At 41.0% G+C, this 25,183-nt stretch overlaps 1 long non-coding RNA gene across 2 annotated transcripts in view; it reads left to right on the plus strand.

Annotated features, from left to right (window-relative positions):
* The window catches only part of LOC126050197 (uncharacterized), a 72,875-nt gene extending 49,299 nt beyond the window's left edge, over positions 1-23,576 (plus strand). Inside the window, exons 2-4 of one of the 2 annotated variants that reach the window (XR_007509451.1) lie at positions 3,990-4,095; positions 6,142-6,272; positions 23,076-23,576. This is a non-coding gene — a long non-coding RNA (uncharacterized LOC126050197). Of the gene's footprint in view, positions 1-3,989; positions 4,096-6,141; positions 6,273-10,020; positions 10,105-23,075 lie in introns of those variants that run through there. The other variant, XR_007509452.1, reaches the window with a different exon arrangement.
* The last annotated feature ends 1,607 nt before the right edge of the window (positions 23,577-25,183 follow it).

Consider the following 25,183-nt stretch of genomic DNA (forward strand, 5'->3'; position numbering starts at 1 on the left):
CTTACTTTTGTTAAAATCTCCTGAGTCTGGAGCTAATTTCATTATTTCCTGAGGCTTGAGTCACGATTCTCGAAATCCTGGCTTAGGCAACAGATTTCAATAAAATAATTGTGCTCAAGTAAACTGATGTTTACTCTTACTACGGCAAACTTCATGACTTGCATATCACTTCTGAAAGAACTGTAAATCCTCCACAAACCTGACAAATGTAAATCAGAGAAGAGAGGAAGGAGGTTGGCCAGGTGAGAGATGGTCCTCCAGGATCTTCAGGAAGGAAGGGACATCGTTCCCTCCAACGCGATTGGCATCTCCAAAGTACCATGCCTTGATTTATTTTATCTTTTCTACCTTCCTCCCTGTGCCGGAGAGGGTACCCTGCTTCTCGCTCCGGTGCCAGGGCACCAAGGCTTTGCTCTCCTGGGCTCCTTGTCCTCCCGAGCCCATCCATGCCATGCCCGAGGACTTCGCTTTCTCGTGCACCGTCACCAACCTTCTCCATCACCTGGCAGGAAAATCCTCAGCAGGGTGGTTTCTAACACCGAGTGCTGAAGATCAAGGCATTCACAGTCCTAATCAAAATTAGTCAGCCAGAGATATCATATGGTCACCGGGGCTGAGAACAATTCACCTTCAAAAATCTACAGCTGCTCTTATCTCCCCGTTCCTAAAGCGTCTCCTCGGCAGCGGTTAGAGGTTCTGTGCTTGCGACGGCTGCCTGGCACTCTGCGTTTTAACTCCCTGCTTGAATCTGCCTAGAGTTTTGGCAGACTTCAAATGTTGGCAGTGATGTTTTCTGTGCCAGCTGTGCATTAAAGCATTTTTTTAGAAGTTTCTGCTAAAATGAATAGGGTTTTTTTATAAAAGAGATTGTGGGAAAGTATGTTATATCACCAACTTCAAAAACTATAATAACTTTTTTGAGCAGCTCCAGTTCCTCCAGGCTTCAGAGCAGGTAGTTAGTTACTTTGGCGCTTTTTTTTTTTTCTTTTGGTTCTTGTCAAAAAAATCCTCCTGTGCCCTAGTTTATACGCATGTTAAAAATCTGTTTGCACTTGCCGAGTCCATCTGCACCGAGGCTGATCCGTCTCCTCGCAGTTCCGTGCCGACCGTAGCGCGGATGCGGCGCCCATACGGAGCGGCCGGGTGCCACCACCGAGCTGCTCCGTGCCGTGCATCGGCAGCGCTGGAGGAGGTAAGGAAGGGAGACTTTTCTCTCTGCTCTCAGGTCACCCCTTGCTGATTCAGTATGAAACCCACCGAACTGAGTAATATTTTCTCCGTGCTAAAATTTTGTGCGAACGCCGGCAAATTGTATGTTTTCCGTGTCTGTAGGGATGGGTGATGTACAAAAGCTTTCTACCGCCCCAGATGACGTTGTAAGCTGGGGCGCAGGAGGGGGCACAACAAGTCTAGAGGTCCTAGTTTTGCTGATGAAGCGAAGGAAGATTTTATGGTCCTGCAGGCTAAACGCTTTTAAGTCTTGTCATTTTAGTTGTTTGGGAAATTGCATATGGAGGAGAGCAAACGAATACAAAGGTTGTAAAGCTAAGCACTGAAAAGTAAGAAAATACGAATACAGCCATATTTATGTATATATTTATACATACACATACTACATATTGGTTTTTGTTACGTGGTATGCACTAAAATGTGTTCAAATGGCCCCTCCTCCTCCTTCAGCAAGTGCAGTCTTCTCACACTCATAATCTGTTCTTTCCCAATCACCATCCAAACTTTGGGCCTCTCCTCATGGATTTTCCTCTGACGCTCTCATCGGAGCTTTTTAACAATTAACTAATCTTTGCTACTTGTGTGAATAGTAGCGGAGAGGTATCCTGTTATCGCAGAAGGAATGTCTTGTCTCCATTTGACACATCCGCAATCAGGCACCAAAATAAAGGTTATTTCCACCGCACCAATAAATTGGCAGGGTGCAGATGCCGAGATACCCCAGGTTTGGTTTTTCAGGGGCGTCACCCTTCAGAACTCTTTGGCGAATGGGTGCTGCTGCTGGGACGGGTTTTTTTTAAGTGATTCTTTGCACATCTGGAAGGGAGCAGCTGCCGTGCCGGGATGCAGCGCTGTGCCGAAACACCGGTGTTGGTCCCCAAAGCAGTCCACGTGTGCGATCACCACCGAAGCCCCAGCAGCTCGGATGCAGCGGTGTGCCGATACAGCGATGTTGCTTTGGGGACCCAAACGGAGCGGTTCAGCGCTGGCGATGGGATTTGCATTTCGGCGCATAGACATAGTCTTAAATGGTGACACGGTTTTTTATCTTTCTGGCTTCTTTCAGCTCGTTCGCTGCATATCTGCCAACTACAGATAGCAGCAAAATAAAAATTCTGATTTATTCCCATGCACAGTCATTCCTATGCACTTATGAGACTGGGCTTCTCTGGAAAAAAAAAAAAAAGCTGTCTGTGAGCAAGTAATTAACAACTACATCATAGTGAAGACAGGCAAGGGCCAAATTAAAGTTGCAGAGGGACCTTTAATTCCAGCGTTTCCTAGCTATTGAGTGCTTCGGTATGCGGGATTAGCAGTCTTTTAGCCTGGTTTTTAATATAAGCATGTATCAACTTGAAACGAAGGCTGCGTTTTTGATGCGCAGGCGTTACGCCGCGCAGTCCGAAAGGCGATGGCCGGGGAGTCTCGCGCACACCATCCTGCTTGATTGATGCCTCCGTCCAAAAGCGAGCGCAAGGACAGGGAAAGCACGGGAGGACGTGGAAACTGCGGAAGGGATTCACGTACCGCGGTGGGAAACAGGTTCAAATCCAAGTTAACTGGGAGGTGGCGCGGGGCTCCGGAGCTGAGCAGCGCTGCTGGCGTGAGCTGAGCTTACTGCCGGTGGACCAAGAGCCGGCTGGTTTAAGGGTGGCTTACCAGCATCCTTAAAAGCTTACGTTTTCTGATTTTTTTCACTCTTTTTTTAACATCTTCATTTTAGATCTTCTTATTTTACAACCAAGTTGCTAAATGTTATCTTTTTTAAAAAGATCAACCCTATCAACAGAAATGAAATATCAAGACAAAGAAAAGTAAAGACTCAATTTATTTCCTGTTCAACTTCAGGTAGAAATCCTTAAGTTTCTGTACCTAAGGTGGCCTAGCTATGAAAATGTTTTGGAATTTGGGGGGAACTGTTTTTATTCCTCTGGAATGAAAAATATGTTTTACTGGAAATCCATTTTTTTCAATGAGAAAGGAAAGAGTTTAGTAAGAAAATTTTAAACCGATTTGAATACTTTGTTGAATATTTTCAGAAAATTCTTCCAAAAAAACTAATGAAGCTTCCAAAACCGGGGGATATTCTCATCTATAACTAAGAGCAAACTGACACCGCTTATCCTTGCAGGATGCCCTCTGTCACCATCATGGCCTTGTTGTGTATCAGAACTCGGGGATATGCTGTTATTCTGTATGGCTACAAAACCACCCAAAACTCTCCATCAGATTTAATTATAAATCTAAATGAGAGCAAAATTATACCCAAAAATTCAGTTCTAGATTTTATAATGTAATGGGCCACTAGTATTTTCTCTAAATGTTTTAGTGTGTCTGGACTATATTGCTTAGTGTTCAGTTGCTTATTTTAGTATATATTTTTTTTCTGGGGACTTGATTAAAACTTAGGAAATAAATGTATTTTTTTAATTTCTATTTTATCTCTGAAATATGATTATAAATGACCTTTGATAAAAAGTTAACAGAGAATATGTCAGGAAGCAGCTCAGAAGGAAAAGATTAAAAGCAGACAGTCTAGAGAGGTGTTTAATTTCAATTTTCTTTGTGGTATAAGAAATCTGTAGATTTTAAAGCCATCATGCCATAGTTACTTTTATCAGTAGGGCTCTTTTGTTTTGTTCTGCCACCTAATTCTTTTGATGACAATGAGTCCACAGTTTTCCAATGACTGATTTCGATTTGCATGTTATTGTCAGCCTTTTATATTTTATCATATCTCCACTTTGGTTTTTATGCAGATCCTCACATCAGAAGGCAAGGGCAGCCTGAGCTAAACAGCTGGCTGGATTTGCATGAAAATGGACTGCCCTTTTTCATTTGTTTGTTCTTTGGAAATTACAGTAGGTGAGTATCTGACTCAAATTTCCCAAACAAATAAAGATAAAACTTCACAGATATTAAACTGTGGAGCATTAAACTGTATCATTTTACATATAAAAAGAAAAGGATTAAATAGAATTAGTCTGTTGAGCTGACTGAGGAGAAACAATGTGAGTGACGGTCTGAAAACTGAAGATACAAAAGAACTGTGGTATCTTCAAGAGATTTTTCTCTCCAAATATTTTCCTTTCCCATGTTTAAAGGATAAACACTAATATAAATATTTCCCTTATGAATTTAAGATATTTTTCCTAGGGAAAAGAAAACCATAATCTGTTTTAAGTCATTATACGTTTGATAGTATTCATGTATTTTATGTACATATTTTATATACGTAGCAGGTTACAGAAGCCCCTTAGCAGTGGATATTCTTTACAACTCGGACTGGCGGTGTAAACCAGCCAAGGTGTAAACGTGACCGGGACAGATGACATTAAGAAGCCCATATTGTTTCCAAGAGGCCAGATCAGTAGGGTGAGGCAAGATCTTTTATTAGACTGGCTGATATAGATGGAAAAAATGAACAAGCTTTGGGGCGCACAAGAACTTGATAGTTGACAGATACGAGCTTTATAGATTTGAACAGTAAAGTATCAAAATAACACATGGCACGACTTGGAGTTGTCAACAGACTTATAAATTATTTAGAGCATGTGTGCCCTTGTATGCCTGCAAGCTTGTCCGCCTCTTTCCACTTAGGCTGCTTGAGCTTACAAAAGACACAACCACTCCCTGCAAACCTTACCGCTCTTCTGTCTTCAGACGATCTCAGAAAGAAGAGCACGGCTATAACGTTTAGTTTAAACAAAGGTTTGGAAAGAGCGGATTTTATGACATCTAGCTATAGTATGGGATTTAACTGTTTTATGTGTAGACTCTCCTGCTTTCCATTTACGGTAGGAGATGGATTAACAGTAATGCTATACATTTTCTAGAGTTAAACATCTGGGGCAAAGAGCTATCAACTCTGCATTTCCTGGAAAAGTGGTGACTGCTAGTCTTGCATGAGATAATAAAAGTTTATTCTTTCCTCTGCTATGGTTGGAATTGGGTATGTAGAGCCACAACCACGCGGTGCTGGGAGAGCAGCGGTGTCCCCCAGTAATAGCACAGGGCCAGCTAACACCCAGGAGCCCAGGCAAAATTTGTAGGGTAAAATATATTCTTGCCTTTTTTTGGTCTTTAAATTTTATTTTTCAGACTTCTTCCATAATCTTTCCTTAGTACGCACGGGAAGGTCTGGAGAACGCTTTAAATCCTTTTCCTTTCACATGCGGCAAAACTCCGCATAGCTTTCATTACACCTATGCGTTGAAATTTATTAGCGAAAAGCGCTCTAAATAATTCATAAGCCTGGTGACATCTCTAGGCTTTGCTTTGTGGTGTTGTGAAACCTCGCTGCTCAAAACCACAAAGCCTGTACCTGTCAGCCAGCAGGTGTTGACACAGTTGGTGTAAAGCCCTATAAGGTCAGTGGAAAAGGCAGGACGTATGGATTCTCACTGTTTTGAACATTGCGTCTTTCACACGGCCGTAGGGGATGCAGATCTGCCGTGGGCCAGGCGTATTAGTAGTGCTTTAATAGATAAAATAGACTTGCTGTTGCAGGGCAGCGTTGCTGTAGCTCAAGAGGCAGCAGCAGCACCAGAAGACAGCTAGTCCCAGGGAAGTGCAGAAGGTCCTAAATCCACCTCCTGCAAAGCTGAAATGATTGTTTGGTGGATGCTGGGACTCAGCAGATGAGAGAATTACAAAGAGTTAAAAGGAGACCTAGTCCTGGAAGACTAGGGATATTCAGGCGCACGCTCCGTCGGATGGGGCAGGAGCCTTTCTGGAAGGCAACTGGCTGCTGCTGGGAACCTGATGGTCTTGGACAGCTGAGGACACGTTTAGGTTTTGGGGAGCTGTGTGTCATGGGCATCGTGCCTGGGGGACAGGGCTTGGCTTGTCTATAGTCCTTTCGTTGTTTTCAGCCATTTAAAAAACTTAGTAAATGCTGTTTTGTTTTAGGAAAGCCACACAGGGAATTGCTCCCGCTTTGCTCAACGCCCAGAGGATCTCAAGGCACTGTTGTAAGATTGCACTTGCTAAGGACTCGCCAGGAATATTTCTAATCTATAATTCAAGCCTCTGTCTGAAAGGTAAGAAAATTGTGCCGTTTCCTTTTGAAAGTGGCAATAGCTTATGGTCTAGGAGCAGAGAAAGGACGCTCTTGGATAAAACAGAGGAACCCTTCACTTGGCTTTTGAGCAAAGAATATCAGGGGCAAGTGTTTGCTGTCATTTGCACTTCACAAGAGTTGTATGGAGTGTCATACAGCTGTGTGCATGCTTGTACCCACAATACCTGCTAACGTCCTTCAGAAAGTGCCATTATCAAGTTCTGCCTGTCAAAGTCGCTGAACCTGCAGAAATGTCTTGTGTGCAAGGCAGAGACTACGCAGAAACTTATTACAATTCAGTATTTATAGAGGCGTCATGGAAGTACAAATAATTTTTGGCTTATTATTTATTTTCTGTTGATTTTATTTTGTTATGTTGTATTTCTGGACTTTTCCCTAAAAACGTGTTTCCAAATTCTTTACTAAATGTCACAAATAGGTAGCAAAAGTTGCGTTGGCATTTTTGAAAGTTTTCCAAGGTTTTGTTATTGTTACAGTTGCAGAAACCATAGCCCTCGCATGGCTGTGAATGACTTGACTCGCAGGCATCCAGCCTGGCAATGACTCAAATTTGATGTTACAATACATAAAAATAATGCAGAAAACAAGACATTTTGGCTTTGGAACCTGACCTGGAAATGGATTGCTGGAGGAAATGGAATATTTGACTTGCTTTTCAGAGTAAACTCTCTCAGATTTGGCTAAATTTAGCACTTAATTTTTTTTTTTTAATTTTTTTTTTTGTTGTTGTTGGATTTTAATCTGGGTGAGATTTCCTTCAGTGCTTGGATCTGTTTGAATGAACAGTCTTAATCAGACTGGGCTGGCATGCCCGTGCAAAAGTCAGCAGCACAGGGAAAAAGAGGTAGTGCATTGAGGGCCAGCTCACGCTATCTCGCTATGATTTTTCTCTGGACTACTTCATTTTTGCAAACTCTTGGTGGATATGTGTTATGGCTCCAGTGCGATGAAGAGAAATGGTGTGTAGGTGTAAAGAGTTAGATCTTCATCTGATATCAAACGGTTGCTTGAACTATGTGAATTTACACTTGGTGAGAGTCAGGTGCAATACGTGGGTCTACATTTTGCAGAAAATATTATTCAGATTCTATTTTAAAAACCCATTTTTACATTGACTTTGTAATGTAACTTCTTACATAAATCCATGGCTATAAATAACAGTGAAGTACCACTGCCATCTTTACAGAGTCTGGTGTAATTTGGAGAATCAGCACTTTTTTCAGTACAAAAAAAGGTTATTAAAACCCTTGTCGTGCCACGAAACCATCCATGGCAAAGCCTGTGCATCCACAGCAGTGCCTGCAGCAGCTGCTCTTGTTGCAGGAGACAGATGAGTTTCGGCTAAAGTCCCTATTCCTGTAGGACAACCTCAATTCAAGTAACCTTTTGTCCTTTTTCTTGATGTTTTCTTGGTGCGACTAGTTGTCTCCTGTGGCTCTGTTGACCTAAGAGTAGTGCCAGGACTCCTCTGAGCTTGACACCTTCAGATTATCCATCTTTTCCCCAGACAGCCAGAATCAGGTTGTTGGTTGGGCTGACAGTGTCTTCAGCATCACCCATGCAGCAGGTAGAAGACGTGGATGGGAGGTCGTGCATCCCTGCCCTTGGGCGAGAAAGGGAATAGCTAAAGTGTAGATTAATTTGGATTACTCTTGGGAAAAAAAGTCTACCGTTAGAGTTTGTTATGACGTGGTCACTTCCAATTTCCACTCGTATTATGGGTGCAGAAACACAGCTCGCGCCAGCTAGTTTTTCTCGCTGTTTTCCAAAAATAATGGAAAAACATGGGTCTCCATAATGCTGGGCCTCTGAGCAGTTGGATTAATTGCATTTGTATGTGAAACGGTGTTTTGGTTTTAGAGCCTTTCACAATACTGAAAGGACACTGAGAGTGTCTTCCCATGTTTCATAAATTTCAGCCAAGAAAAAACAAATGTGGCTCTTTTACATCAATATTTTATGTCTCCATAGGTTTTGTGTTAAACTCCCGTACAGAGTTACTGCGTGTTATTGATAACATGGAACTGGACTTGGTGGATTTTAATGTCTTTTTTCATGTTTATATGGAACATTTTGAAGCAGCAATTAAAATAATTAAGGAGGGCGAAGAAATCTTTAGCATGCAACAAAGATTTCTGCAAAATGTTAATTTCTGTCAAATAAGTGAATATATGCACAGATGCCTCCTGACAGAGGCTGTGATTTCTGAGTGCTTTGCATGCCAAATAACTTGTTTACCCCCTCAATGTTTGCCAAGTTTACTGTCAATTTACAAATAATTTCCATTTTGCTGTTTATTCTGCTGCCTTTTGATGGATATGTCTTCCAGACTTTTATCTTGCATGTAGACAAACTAATTAATATTTTCCCTTCAGGCAAATATTTTTTTCTTAGATCTAAATGTGGGTTAGATTCTTCTTCGTTTCCATATGCTTTGTTCTGTCAATCATTTCTCTTCTATGTTACTAAAAATGTACCTTTGCGGATGTCATTTCTCATGTTTTACAGATTTATTTCACCTACATCTATATGGGAATGTGTGTATGTAGAGAGACATATTTGTTATATATGTGTTCATATATGTTTAAGCAGAGAGAGTGAAAATACTAACTTCGTGCTAAGATTTGGTTTTCAAGACTGAATGAAAATACATTTTGTCTTGCCTGTTGCTGCCATTTCCCAGGCTTGACCTCACAGTTTGTGGTTACTGCTGCCCATATGGCACACGCAACACTGAGTACGTCTCTTCTGCAGCGTCAGCCCCGATTCCTGCACGTCTTTTTGACCTAGCTCAGCCCTACTAGTCATATATAAAATATTTGGTATATCCCGTTTCCATCCTCCTGCTGTCATCCCAGCACAGACCACAGCGGGCTGACCCTTCTGAGATGAGCAGGCTGATGCAGAATTGGTCCTGAGCTGTCGTGACCCTGCGGGAGCGATGTTTCCCCCAAACTGCTCTGGCCAAGCTCTGCCAACCTGGGTGCCAAAAACTCTTCCTAACGCATCAGCGCAGCCCCAGCCCCAGGGACACCCCCCCACCACCACCCCGTAACGCCTTTCGTCAACTTGTAGGTATGTTTAAAGCTCTCTGATAGCTAAATATTGTCGTATTCAAGGAACGAGATTTCCACGTAGTCTCTGCAGCTTCCACAAAGCTTTTAGGAGGTACTGGAAGACACAGTGTAGGATAAAAAAAAAAAAATGTTATCGGAAGCCGGCATGTTAACCACGTTCCGCTGAGAAAAACACAGGTGGTAACCGAGAGCACAGATATTGCGAACAGATTCTTGCAACTTACCAGTCGTAAAAATATCTCTGCAAAAAATACTCCCAACGACTCTGTTTACAGAATGCTTGGTATTTCCTATATCTGGAAATATTCTCGTTGTAGCTCCATATGTCGCAGCTAGTCTGACAAGCTTTCTTTTGAACTGTTTGCAGGTTGCAGTCTGTCTGGAGGGCTGGGTGCTGATGCCTTCAGGTTTTTAGGCCCTGCATTATGGGCATGATTATCTTGTTCACTTTGCAGGCATAGAAAAACGGAGCTGGGATTTAGCAGGATTTGAAGAAACTTCCTAATTATGCCAAGCAGAGAGCTGCCTGAGTAAAATCTCAGCCAGAACCCCAGGTTTTTTATTACTGGTTCTGTTTTAAGTGTATCTCTATAATTTTCTGTGTTTCTGCTTTTGTTTATATCATCATAGTCAGCGGGACTGAGAGATTAAAAACCGAAATGTATTATCTTTGCACATCCTCAAAACCTGTCTAGAAAGGAGGAGAAATTAAACAAGGACAAAAACTCGCACTGAAGTGAAGCTGTTTCCTTTGAGCTGCCTTATTAACCAGTCAAGTACTTGACTGCCACTGTCAGCGAGATTTCTTTAGAGAAAGAGTGGCATTTTGAAAAATACAAATTCACCGCCTGCACAAGTTAATGAGGCCCTTCAGCAATGTTCATTGATAGTGTAAATTCATCATAATACAGTGCTACAAACCATAAATGGGATATGCATACAGGAAATCATCCACTATTAGAAATTTGCCAGACACGAAAAGAAAAAGAAGCCATTGATAAGCAGAAAACTCATCTCAACTGCTCCGTGCTGATGGGTGTGCAGCACATTAGTAATGCCAGATAGTGCCACGATGAGAACTTATTAAGGTGAATTGAGGTAGCTCGTCAAGTGTATTTGGTCGCCTTTGTTCGCGTTTTATGGACTCTCTCAGCTGCCTCCCTTGCATTTGCCAGTGTCGGGTTAGATAAAGCTTGCTGTGCAAGGACTACCATCAACAAAAAGGGACAAATGTCTCCAAATACTTCCCTTTTCTGTGCACGCACAGACGTGCTTATGCGTTTAATCGATTTTCAGTTGCATTTGCAAGCGATAGCTTTACAGACACCGAATTATCTTAAGGGCTATATAGGACACCAGGAGTGGAGAGTAGTAAAAATTGGCAACACCCCAGAAAAAATATATTAAGGTGACTTCTGATCTCTTAAATAATAACCGAGCGGTGCTATTTTGCTGTCTGTATCAATCAATAAATCTCTCTACAGTGCAATTCATTCGGTACTCCTACCCTTCTTGAATTGTATCAGTTTAAAAATCTCTGGGACCATTAGGCCAATACTTTAGTGCGATTTGTCTGTTGGCCGGTTTCCATCATCTTGCTTCAGGGAATGAATGAAAAAAGGAATACCTTGCATCGGGTCATAAAATGGTCAGCTTCTTGATGAGAAGAGGTGTACAGACTTGTTAAAATCTTGAAGACTGTGGCCCCGGATGTGCAGGACACCACCAAATTACATAAATGAGCTCTATGAAATAAAGCAGACTGGTATGAAAAGGCTTTGAAACACCTGCATTCGTCTCCCATGGTCTCGATTCCAAATATATGGAGATCTGCGGAAAGACTACCTTGGGTTAGCCTCTGAAAAGTGTCTGGAAAAGAGAGTCACTACCCCAACTCCCTACCGCCCCGACTTCCCCGTTGAATGAATCTGCTTGCTGCGGAGCCACAGATGACTGGGGATCAACAAAGGAACATCAACAGAGGAACTCGAGAAGATGCAAATTCTGGTATCCCTCTTCCCATGCTGTCTTTGGTTTCACACACGAAGACAAGATCAAGGGCACGGACTCTGGTCTTCTCTCCCAGGGGATCTGCTCTCCCCGTAGCCTTCCCGCAGGGGTCAGTTCAGAGCTCATTCCAATCCATGGAAACACCGAAGACCAAGTCCCGTTCTCCCAGTGTCACCTGTTTCACTCAGCTGACGTGTCTGTGTCATCAGCTGTACAAGGCATTGGGCAGAGTAGCAGAAGCCTAAGCAAACACATTTTTCATTTGTAAACAGGAATGATGACGTTGACTGGAAGGTAAGTAGGAATAACTGAGCAGAAACCACAGATGTTGATGCTTTCTCTTCCCTCTGCCTTTCAAACCACTTTGGTTGCTCCTCTGCACTGCTCCCGTCCCCTCTCCCGAAGGCAAAATCCTTATGGGCAGTTTTTGTGAGCCGCTCCAGTGTATGTTTTTGTGCCTCCCATACCTTCCTCGTGTTGCAAACTCTTTCAAAGCTGACAGGCCAGAGAGATGCTCCTTGGTCCTCTCTGACCTCCTGTGTTCCTCCTCCCCTCTTCTCCACTCCAGAAACTCCTCTTTTTTCCCCTCCTTGCCCCATCTGACTTTCCCCTGGCCCTGGTCGCCCCACTTTTCTGAACCAGTTTTTTTCTCAGCTCCTGCCAAAGTCCATACGATGATCTCCAAAGGGATCTCAGAGCTTGGCTCCTGCAAGGGTGGTTTTCCAATAAGTCTGGAGTGCACGTTGTTTAATGCACTGTGAACCGTAAGAGATGAAACGGAGTTAGATGCTTTTGTTCCTTTTGCCCGCTACTCAAATCCCCAGCTGATAATTACGAACAATAGATGAAAATGTGTTTGGTATATATCATAAGAAGAAATCTTATGGAAACATTAGGCAGCCTATTATTGTAAGGATCTTGTAAATACTGTTTTGTAAGAAGAACCTATCTAAGATGATGTAAAACTTAATATTCCTATTAACAAGATGTACTATACTGTTTCCAATTCATATCAGTGAAAATGCATTTTAAATTACAAAGTACTCATATTTTATCTGAGCCAGTGTTCTGATTCATACGCCTCCTCTTTAATCCCATTTTCATTCAAAGTTTCACAATTCACATCTTCTTTTTCCTATTTTATGTAGTATTTTCTGTGTTTTCGAAATGTAATCAAAGCTTGTTAGCTTCTACCCAACCACGTTGGGTTGAATGGGAATATTAATAATACCAGCTATTGATGTCTTTATGTTAAAATTTGATTTATTGAGCAAGTGGCACATAATCTGTGGGGAAAATACCTAGAGATAACACCTTGAGATGATTAATTGTGTTTACAGTGCATCCCTGTAATAATTGTTTACAAGGAAATTTATGCATGAGTTGCTGCCCCAGTTCAAAAGAATAACTCATCAGATTGTCAAGCTCTCTGCTCTTGAGTATTCTAGCTAATTGCTATCTTTGCTAGTTGAGCATCATAAATCCTTCTTCCACAGAGCTGAGAGCAGGATTTTTGGATCATGCTTTTTCATGCAATGAAAACCTTTTCATCCCTGGGAACATCAGTTTCCTCATGCAGGAAGAAAAAAAAAAAAAAAAGAGGATACGTCAGGGGATGATATCTACAGAGGATTGTGACAAGTTGCCCAGTGGCGTTGGATATAACTTCTGAAATGAGCTTATACAATCATGTGTTAAAATCTGTGTTGGGTAAATTTGCCAGTAATGTTATTGATAATGAATAACATATGAGGATGTAGACTTAGTCTTCTATGTTTAAAAAACATTACATTCCCAGTTCTGCTGCTCTCTACTTTTGTATTGCTTTCTCCTTCACAAGTGCTGCAGGGTAGAGATGGTAGGATGGGTTGGAGGATGGTTCCTTTGCAGCCATCTGTGCTTATTACTGATCTAATAACAACGGCACAATTCTCCCTTTTGGAATTAAATCCACCCTTATAAATTCACAGAGATAAACACGCTTTTCTTTTGCACAGCTTCATGCGTTTTGGGGTTGGTTTTTGTTCTATTTCCAACTTTGGGGTTTAATTATTTCATAACTAACTTTGCTGTAGTTACAGGAGTATTGTCTGAGCAATATGTTGCCAGGAACTAGTTGATAATGTTTAATAATTCCTGATTACATTCCTGTTCCAGTCCATGATCATGATTATACAAATGTTTCTGGTGCTATTTTTCAGTACAAATCCTTCTTTTCAGTTTTTTTTTTTTCTTCCTTGTTGACAGTGTATTGGTCAGAATACAAGAGAAACCGACCTATTTGCTAGTTTAATTAAAGATGTCAGTAAAATCCTTAAGGTTTGCCTGGGAAGGAGCAGATTTACTTGCTGCTTTTATGCACACTGTGGGATTTAAACATTTTGAGAATTGCTTTGGTGATTTTTCCCAGGAGATAAAGGAATGGATTAAGTGAAGTAGTTTCTGACTATAATTGGTCTGGTTTAAACACTTAAAAATAACTTTAAGAAATAAGAAAACACAAAACAGGTTTTCAAGTAGGGATTTAACTTTTCTCTTTTTTTCTTCTTCTCCAGCTATGTGTTTATTTCAGCTTTGGTGTCTCATTGTGAACTATCAAAGTGTGCTGTACGTAAGGTGGGATATATGTACTTTAGCTGCTCTGAACAGCAGTCCAGGCAGAGGACAGATGTCTGAAGGAGAAGAAACAAAAGGACTAAATCTGAAGAAACAGCGGGGGAAGAGAAAAAGGAGATGGGGGTAGCGGGGGGAAGGAGGCTTTCAGCCTTTGGATAGGTTATTTGCTCTTTTCAAACAAAGTGGGCTGTGTGTGCTTTAAACTTTCCCAATGTTTCCAGGCAGCCTCGCAAAGCCGGCTCCATCAAAGGAGGCTCCCACCACCTGTTGGTTAGGTGTTCCTGGCACCCACCTCTGCGCTGGCACGCTGCTGCTGCTCCTCTCGCTCTGTAAATTCAATCAGTTATACACACGGGGCATCACGGAAAAGCTGTTCTGTCTCTTTTTCTAGTCAAACACATGGGTTCTCCTTCCTGCCTCCCTTTGTCTCAGGTAGGTGAGCGGCCAAGAACGAGGAATTGCTGCCAACCGATTCATGTCATCGTCGTTTAGAAAGACAGAGGTGGCTTTGGCATAAATCAAAATCTTCGGACGACCAAACCAAGCCTAACACCGTGTCACCCCCTAATACCATCAGGTCTTACGATACCAGCTGCACTGGGGAAGGCAATAAAATGTGCTGCTGAGCAGCTTGAAAATATAAATTTAACAGCTAAACTTAGGCTTGTGGTCCAAATGAATGTGGATTACTATTACACATATAGTAACCGTAGTTCATCAAAAGTTAGCAATAAGGGAATTCCTGAGAGAAGATTAAAAAAAAAAAAAAAAAAAAAGCCAACCCAGACTTTACAAGCAGGTTTTGATCAAAAGTAGACGCAGTAACACAACACACGAAGCAGATTCTGTAGGAAATATTAGGCTCTGATCTTACAAAATATTCCAACCATGCCTATCAAGAAACATTAATAACAGTGTTATTGACAGAGTATTCATTTAAAGTCTTTCTGTTGGATACAATTAACATTTAGATGAGAGACAGTTATAGATACTCAGATGATATATACGAAAGAAACAATGACTCATCTCTCCAACAGTAGCGGTACCAAACCTCGCAGCGGGGAAATTGCATTTCTTCTAGCTTAAAAAAAAAATAAAAAATTCCATGGACCTTACAGAAGAAATCAGCTTGTTCCTATCAGAAGGATTGCTGTGTACCATCTCCTTATTCAAAGAGGAATTTTCTATGGAGTTTGCCAAGCGCGGGAATGAATGCATTGAGGGCAAGAGTAGGTAGTGCAGCAAGAAAGCGCTGAGAGGGACAGTTCAGCTCTGGGGTCAGGAGGACGCTGCTGTCCTCGTCTACCAGGTTTTTCTTCCAGCTGTCTTGACGATCCTTATGTAATTGGATTAATCTTTACATCACCCACATGAATGTCAGCAAATGGTGGAACCTGTGTGCATCAAGGGTGAGGGCAGTGATGGTGTCCGTATCTCCTACTCCTGTATCTGTCCTTCAAAGCTTAAACCAGAACTCTTCTTGGGCTGACACTGTGTCTCCCTAAAGACCAGACTATTTAGACCCGGATGGGTGGCGAATGGGATGCTGGAAGGGTACATTCGGATGGTGATTTCCTGAGATTCATGATGTCTCCAACCAGATAACAGATAAACCTTGGGGCTTGGATTCATCTCACCTGCCTTTTGTTCTTTAAAAAGGTGGTCTAGGCTTGCTCTGAGTTTGACAGAGAGAAGTGAGTTTGGTCTGAAAGCCGTTCATCCCAGCTGGCTTCAGATCCCTTATTTTTAGAAGGCTGAAGTGCTATCTGAATGCAATCTAACAAAAGCATCAATGGCAGTCGCTAGTCTAAGTCTCTTTGAATGAGACCATGGTGAGCTGGCTCAGGAGCCTTTGTATTAGCGAGCTGCTACTTTCTTCTCTGCATCTGTACCTGCCTGGAGGTCTCCCCACCCGACTGGCTTTTGTGCAGTTTTAGAAGATGTCTGATCAGACAGAAACTAGCAAAAAAAAAAAGTGAGTGCAATCGACTCAGATTCAGCAAAACTAGAATTGTGACAAAGCTTTCCACCGTAAACACTCTCCGCACCAGCGGTCACTGTTTTGGTAACTAAGAACATACTGATTGGGTTTAGAGAAGGTGGTACGATAATAATTAATTGAAAAAATTGCCTTATATGCCAAACAAAAATTTTAGATGAAGCCATGCCACAGGATGAAGACTTTTAAGTCTTAAAATGGAGTTATCTCCAACCATGCTGCTTTGAATCTGATCTATAATAGCCTGGTAGTAGTTTATTTATATTAATTCTGTACTGTATATTTTACATTTTGTAGAAATGCCTAGAGCATGCATGTTAAGCAGTTAAGAAAATTAATCTGCTTGAGCAGTGATAACATTTGTAGAATGAAATCCTCACAATTAGAAAGACATTTGAAGAAACCATGTTAAAAGGTGCTGAAATGTTCTTGAAGAAATGCCACATGTTGCTGCGGGCAGTAATGAAACATTTCCATATAAAGTACTACATAAACACATATAAAATGTAGACATATGTTAGCAGATTATGGAGTGTGAGAGTGATACAGTAGCGATGATTATTTGCAAGTGCTAATGTTACCAAATCTTAAGGTTATCTCCTGGTCTTGGACCCTATATGTAAATAATTATATCCCTAAATATGCATCTCCGAAGCTATCAAAAGTAATATACATTCAGCACTTCTGAAATACTGTAGGGTTTAGTGATCTGCAGTATATGATAGTAAATTTTGGTAGATTTATGCTCAGATATCAGTGAACATATGGCTTAAGACATGCAAGTTTGAAATAAAGTTATTCATATTGTATACACTTCCACATGGTTAAGTATTTGCAACTCAGAGAGCGATCAATATGCAAAAGGTGAAGTCAAATATACATTATCTACACAGAGGTAATTTTCTATGCATAGCACATAGCAGTTCTATCCATTTTATCTCTCTGTTCATCTATCAAATATTTCCTGTGAATATGTCCACCTACTATGTAAATAGATCTGGTTTTCTAAATATCTGTTTGTCTAAGTGAGAATAAGCTACGTATTTCCATAGCCTACTGGACCCAAAATAGTATCTCCAAAAAAACGAACGTATAGCAATCTGGGAAACAGCAGTAATGACTTCAGCTTTGGGAATACAGTCTTAGTGGGCCTTTGATTAGGGGTTTATTCCAAACTTATTTCAAACCCTTTAAATGCTCATTTTTTCATCGATGACTTCTGCATTTGTCCTTATATTAAAAATGCTGTACATTGCTCATGCTCCAGGATCTAAAATCGCAACTATGAAATCAGGTAAGGTGGTGGAATATTTCTACTGAGATTCTTAGTGTTGTTTTCCTAATAAGCATTTTTCCACATCCTTTTTTTTTTTTTTTTTCCAAAATGTTTGTTTGAATTAGAAAACAATCTCTGTACTCAAAAGTGGCAAATCACTTGAGACTCGTTTCTGAATAGTGCTGAGAAATCCCTCTTTGCATATCTTTAAAGATGTTGCTCCAAGAAAAACAGGAATTTGTGACTTTAAAACCTTCATCAGCCCTGTAACTTTGAAATAAATAGTTCTTGAAAGAACTCAATACTTGCCAGGCCTTCTAGTTAGTGCGTGTTGAAGCTATAAAAATTCAAGCAAAACAGGCTTGATGATATTAATCTATTTAATAGAGGGTGTTTGCATCACTGAATTACATCACCGTTTTCCATTCTATAAAGACCAGAAATAGAAAAATCAGAGAAGATAACAACATCATTGTATTGCAGAAAGCCTTATATGCTTTCTGACTGCTTTTATCCATATATATATATATTTACTAAAGACTAGGGTCGCACAGTGCATTCCTGAGAAACCTGCTGTATGCTCTGTCAATACTGGTCACAAAGAACCCCCAGCTGGTTCCTTTGGTTCTGCGTCAGGCCTGTCCTTGCACAAATAGGAAAAACATGTAGGCCAATGCAGGGTAGATTAATTACAAATTATAAAAGGCATGATGGTATTAATTTGCATTTCATAGCTTTGTGCTGCTTAGTTATCAATCCAATGATTCTACATTGATTTTTTTACTACTAATATATTATACTTATGCATTGCGTTGAAGGCGTATAGACCTCAAAAGCTAAGTGGTAATTCGGCCGCAGCGCTATCGAAAACCACGTCCCACAAGCTGTCTGCAGATTCCAGCTTATGTCCACGATCTGGGAGGAAGGAATCAATGTTGACAGCATTGTTTGATCTAAATTTCAAAGGGAAATTTTAAACCGTACTTGGGGTGCAAAGAGGTTCTGTAAACAGAATAATCCACACCTCCTCATTCTTCTCCAAACCCGATTCCCGCGTGAGATGATAAGCCCAGTTTGTACATTTGATGACTCGGTAAGCGAGTTATTTCGTGTCAGGGCTGCAGGAATTGCTGGGATGGGGTCCTGCTCCCAGGCATCCGCAGCCTCCCAAAACACCAAGGTCAATGCCAGATCCCCGCTTGCCAGAGACAGAAGGGGTATTTCTTTTCATTTGGTACATGACTTGCCCATTAACAATGATAGCAAGTCAACAACACGTCACACATTAAAATTTTACTAAATATGGCGACTAGAAGCTCTTTTGCCAAGTGCTGCACGCAGTGCATCAACAAACATTGAAAGAGGGTGCATTAAGATTTGCAAACAAAGAATCAGGCAAGTGTGTTTTCCAGGTATGCCTATTTTCAGAAACCCATCTAGCTCCTTTCCAGAAAGCAGTTAACTTTCAGGATGAGTCTTTCCTTCCTTCATTAGGTCTTTATTAGAACTGGGCTAATCAGGTCAGGTAGAATAAAAACTCATCAGAACCTTCAGCTAAAGATCAGAGGAAGCCTTTTTTCCTTTTTGAAAACTAAACTTCCTCTCTTTTCTCTTTTTTTTTTTTTTTAATCTCTGTTCCTCCTGTTGTCATACAGAAACAGATGTGAATGAATTCCCTAAAGAAAATTTGTTCTTATGGCATTCTGGTTCAATTTCTTTGTCCATACCAATCCTAAAAGATAGTAAACAGATCCTATTTATAGGAAGATTTTATGATGTTTATTTCACATTCTTTTCGTATTTAAGACTGCAGCTAGAATGCCATTTTAATTCTGAGCGTTCAGTAAATATTGCACTGCTAGCAAGAAAAAAAAGATTGAAAAATATTAAAAATCATTCTCCTAACAGCCTAATAGGGTAGATAATAGTAGTTATGTACAAGCTGTTTTAATGAATGTTTCTAATAACAAATATAAACCATATATTATCAGCATGACTCTTTGTCACACCCACCCAGTGATCTGGAACATATAGTGGTTTAAAACACTGATTTTGAGCTTATGGATTTGGATTCTTGTGGGTGAGTGATGGCAGACTCCATCCTTGCTCTGTGGTTTACAGTATGATCAGTTGAACTTCAAAGGTAGTAGCTACACATACCACTTCAGGCTGGGTTATGACTACTCTGTCAGATGCTTCAAAAGTATGTAGGCTATATTTTTGATGGGAGATACATGCATTTAAAGGGTTTGCTCCAATTTTTTGTAGGAAATTACCTACTAGAAGTAAGAAAGAGCTTGGAGCTTTCTGAGTGACAGCTACTTGCTCTTTGGCAGAACGTGTCCTAGTGCTGAAGGAGTTTATCGATAGTACCTCGTCGCAATTAGCAATAGAGAAATAGCTAAAATGGTCACAGTTTGGTCGGCTTAATCAGCGTGCAGGAGAAAACATGCAGTTGTTTTGTAACAGTTATGGAAATGTCTGCAACCAACATCAGTGTCGAAGGGGTATGGGATGCTCCTTGTGATGCCAGAAGGGTTATGGGGCTGCCCTCGTCATGCTGAAGGGGTTTGGAGATCCATCCTAATCCATCCCAGCTGGCAGCTCCTGTCCCTCCCATCTCCCTCATTACCTTGTCCTCTTGGATCCCTGGCTTTTCTCCCTGGGATCCTGCCTTTGGTTAAGGTCCGTCACTTGGGCTGCAGCAAGAGCAAACCTGCTCTTACCTTGCTCTGTTAAAACTATTATCTGTTACTGTCTCCTTGCCTCCCGTATCCTTCTTTCCAGCCCGCTTTGGTTCTTAGCTCTTAATGTCCTTGTTCATATTTCCCCTCCTCTTGACCATTTTTCTTACCTTTTTTTTTTTTTTTTTTTTTTATTAGAGAGGCAGCCGTTGGTGGTTTAGTGCAATCACTTATATTTTACTCCTTGACCAGTCCTGTTGATTATTAGTTATGGTAGCAAAATATGATCTGTACCCGAGAGACTTGTTAGCTGAGTAGATGCCATATTTTATTTATATATAGTTTTACAAGTAGTTCATGAACACTCTCCCCCTCTAGCATCAGTGACGCGTGGATGCCCGCACGGTCCCAGGCTGTGGGTGATCACTGCGAAGGAAGAGGTGCTGAGGGCAGAGGCACGGGTGTTCAGGGGCTGCCCTGCGTGTGCTGTGCCACCGCTTGTGACACCTCTGATGGACTCTCCTGGTGGCCTTTCCAGCTCAGGAGCCGTTCTTCCAGGCTGTGTAACACAAGTGCACAGCACAACGTGCTCAGCAGAACCGGTGGGGATGTGCGTGAGGACCCCCTGCTTCAGCACAGCAGCCAGGGCAGGCCAGTTTAACCATATGTGAAAGTGAAGGATAATTAAAAAAAAACCAAAATAACCCCAAACAACACCTTCAATATTAATTCATTTAAAAAAAAAAAGTAATTATATTCAAAAATTACGTTGATTTTTTTCTTCTTTCTCATAGGACCTGCTGACTTCCAAGGCTGCAGACATAGTTTTTAAGAAGTTTTACTCATTAAATATTCCATTCTGAGAAGTGCCACAAGTGTACTTAAATATTCTCTTATATTCACCAACTCAACACATCCTGTAGCAAAACAAAAGGTACTGCCAGACCAACTCACAAGTTAAAGAAGAAAATCTCAGTGAAAGTTAACTTAAATCAACCTTCAGATATGAGTCAGGGCCTCTAAGCTCTGATTTTAAAAGCCTCAAGCATTGGCCTCATAGCATCCTTTAAACAGTCAATTTTAAGAACCATCAGCATCTCTACAACAAAAGAATTGTAAAAAATCTGAGTGAGATTTTTGAAGAGAAAGTCAGTTTTGGAAGATTCAAAGAAATTTTAACCCTTTAGAGCGGGCAGTGGGCTGCATTTGTAAGAGAGGTTCTTAAACACAAGTACCACAGCAAAGTCAGAGAAACTCTTCACATCCTCTTTTAAACAGAAAAGTATCTTTATCATTGTTCTTTGTGGGCACTCACAGAATCTGAATATTCAAGTTAAAAAAGATACACGTGCTAGCTAACATTTAGCCCTCAGTGAGTACTGGATGTCGTGGTTTTCAAAAGAGATTTGTATGTCCTCATTGGTATTTCGTTGTAAAATCTTGTTATCAGATTAAAGTAGCAAAAGGGTAAAAACTTAAAGGAGCTCATTATTATGAGATCTCATCTGGTCGACTTAATAATGAACTTGGGTAGTCCTGGAGGGATTTTCCTGGTTAGGGTCAGAAGGATTGCTGGCTCACAGTCCTGTTATTAGGATTCTGGTAAAACACGCATGCCATCCTTGCCACCAAAAGCAGTACCAAGATGACCACCTTGTAGTTTAGGAGTTTATGCTTTTCCAGTTATATAGTTCCTCTGTTTTGTGAGATTGTTTAAAGATTGTGTCATTTGTGAATGATCTAGCTTTACCTACAACAAACTTGCTTTCAAAAAAACCCCCAGAAACAAAGTACATAAGTACTTTAAATAAGAGAAAAATAATATCTCCTTTAAAGGATGGTGGGATGCTAGGACAGAGTTGGAAAAGCTGCACACTCACATTGAACTTAAAGGCTCCAGGGATATACCCCGACCCTTATACCATTTCTGGTTTTGCTCCCACAGCTGTCTAAACCACACAGCGATGCTGGTAATGATGGCAGAAATCACCCAAGAACCACAAATGCTCTGTACTGCAAACGACAAACTCTCTTCTAAGTCACCTGGTGGCTTAGAAAAATCAGTTTAGCAGCAGAGTTTCCAGGAAGCCCAAAGAAATTGCAGATCTGATCTCAGCTACTCCAAAAATTGCTGAGCTCTTGGTGGTGGAGGAGGACTGGCATTTCTTGATTTTAACGTAATAAATCTGGATCTAGCTCACTGTATTTAAAAAGTGTTGAGCCACCGGAGAATGATGTGGCTGCCCACAGGCTAGAAAATAAGACTACTGGGGTTGCTTCCAGCTTTGACGCTCAGCTTTCAACACTTACAGAGCGGTATCTTCAGGTTTCTTAAAGGACAGGTTATATTTTCGGTCTCATAGCAGTGACGTGAATTCACATTTCTTGAGGTGTGAAGCTCTTTAAGCAGTGTTCTGTGAAAAACAAATTATTGACAAGGTTTGCAGTTATGCTGCTGCTACTGTCAAGGAATAATGTTAGGATGCTGTGAGCTTTCTGACCTGAGTCTGCCTTCTCTTAATCTAGAGACTGTTTCATAAGTTTGCAAATACAAGTAGAGACACCAGATTTGTGCTATTATTGATCCCCTGCTGACGTTGGCTAGGCTTAACTGAACTGTATAAAACTGACTTATTCAGAGCAAAATCTGATGCGTGCATAAAAAACTTGGCTGCTTCCCCTTGTGCTGCCGAGATATCCTACGCTTTTATTTTTGTGGTTTGGTTTCGGGGCGCGGTTTTGTCTTAATAATGCTACTGCATCTTAGGATAGGCTTAACACTGTCCCGAGCAATGCTTCTCTTGACCTATAGAGTAACACAAAATAGAAATGTAAGAATCTGATAGAAAAGCCACAAAAGTAAATTTGGGTCGTTTCATTGACTTTATGGGGCTTTGAAATAGGTCTGATATATTGCTGCAGCAGAATTCTGTAAAATGTCTCATCAGGCCTTCGGAAAGTTCATTATACTCCATTAAATAATCTGCAGCAGATCTTCTGTGACCGGGACAACAGTATGCTAAAATGAACCAAAATCACCAAATAGTTCCATAAAGAACAGCCTTCAGAAAATAATAGCTTCTTATTTCTTTTGCAACAGGCCTTGAACCGAAGCAGCAGCCCTGGTCTAGGGTTTTGGCTGGTGCAATTTCATTGACTTCAGTAAAAGGACAAGCTGCTGTGAGACCTCTGCGTACTTCAGTCTCTAAGTCCTCAGCTTCCAAGACAGCAAGCAATATGATTTTTAAACCTACTTATGCCATTTTATAAACATTATTTATCTTTTTTCTTTTCCCGCTATATTAATTATACAGTGTTAGATCTCTTGAAATGTAAATACCCCAAATGCCAAAATTAGAGCACGGTAGTGAGAATGTTGTAAGAGTGCTTTTTTGGAAAAGAAAGAATAGATTTTCACAGATGATTGTTGACCTTCTAGAAACTCTGTTCTGGTATTTTTCAGCATGCTTTGATGTGCAGCAAACGCTTTGCTATTTGACCACCTCCTGATAGGGTTTCCATCCTCAGCGCTCGCTGGAGCTGGAGACCTGATACACCAGAGCTGCATACTCCAGTACATCACTTTAAACCAAGCCTTTACCATCTGTTTCAACCTCTAATTACAAATGCAAAATAACACAATTCACAATTGCATCATAAAAAAGTAAAATATAAGTGATTTAAATGCATGTGTGTGTTCCTTATGCAAGGCAACATTCATCTGTTATGTTTTACCATCTTTTAGAAACAACTCCGGGGTGAAATCCCTCTTTGTGGAGGGAAGAAAAATGATTTCATTGTAAGAAGGCGGTTTTTTAAGGTATGTTTCCAGGTTATTGTTGCACTTTATATATTTCTTTATTTACGAGTTGTCCTTCTTCTGCCAAAACAGGAGTGTTTATGTCATGGTGGGATGGGTGGTTTGTCCAGAGCAGTCTGCTGTCCTCAAATGCCCAGGCTGGGGACTCCTCCGGCTGACCATGCTCTCTCCTGGCTTCCCACAACATCAGCCATGTGCTACTGCTGCTTTTCCCCCCCTTATAGATCCGTATTTATTTGTACCATTATGTTTACATAGGCTTTTTTAACCTATAGGTGGAAATATCTATTAGTTCCAGCCAGTTCACGTCCTTCACAGGGCAAAGGCATGAGCTGTTTTAAAGGCAGCCTTTAGTTATCGCCCATCACGGAGCTTTTCTCAGGTTTGCCATGCTGGGAGATGGCGCTGCGAAGCTGCGGTGATACGTACCCAGCTAAAACTCAGCTTTCTAAAAAATTGCATTAATTGTGGGGTTTTTTTGTTTAAGGTGTTTCCAAAATTCCATTATCACTGTAGCACACGTGTGCTTAACTTTTAATTTCCATCAGAATTCACTGTTTCAATTCACCAGCCACGTTCTTTAGTGTTGAATAAGCATCTTTTGATTTCTCAAAACCTTTTTTGGCACTAACATACCCCAAACCAAAGCTTGCATGCTCTCTAGACCTCCCACCTTTCTCCATCTGCACCTCTGCCTTGAATAGAGATGACACCTCAATCTGGGAGAATAGCAAACTAAAATATCAGTTTCCTGGGGAGAAACAAATTATTCATAGGAAAGCAGCTATTGGGGAGCATCAGAGTGGCTTTCAGAGCTCGGGTCTGCTGGCGAGCAATGAGTATTTTAAATGTAGCATACTGTGGACTTCTGAACGCTGCAACATTTGGAGCCTTTCTAGATAGTAAAATCCAAGCTGTGGGATGTACCAAGCCTCACCGCACGGTTTGTTCAACAGACACACTTACAGCCCCCTGTCCTGGGCTTCATCCTCCTCTTCCCCCCCTCCGTGTACTTAAAATAAGGGTCCAATATATCAAGGGACTGAACTTCATGGATTTAAAATGAAAGCTGAAGAATTTGTTTTCACTCTAATGTGAAAGGAACAATTAGCAAGGGCACCCACCCCTTCCCATCAATAGGAGACTTTTCAATTACTTTGAAAGGCTTTGGATCAGGATCTAAAAGAGCAAAGACTTACTCTTAACAAAGATACTTGAATAGGGATGGAAAGCTGTTAATCAGACACTCCTGGCACGCTAGGTACTAAAACAAGATGATCAGCACACTTAGTGCCTTCACTTAAACTATGCCATAGGCAAAGTGGTGATTTTATAACCAAGGAATCCTGAAGGATAACTAGTCGTTACTGTAATTCTCACTACTTATT

Source organism: Accipiter gentilis, chromosome 24 (assembly GCF_929443795.1).
Source record: "Accipiter gentilis chromosome 24, bAccGen1.1, whole genome shotgun sequence".
Taxonomy (NCBI): Eukaryota; Metazoa; Chordata; class Aves; order Accipitriformes; family Accipitridae; genus Astur; species Astur gentilis.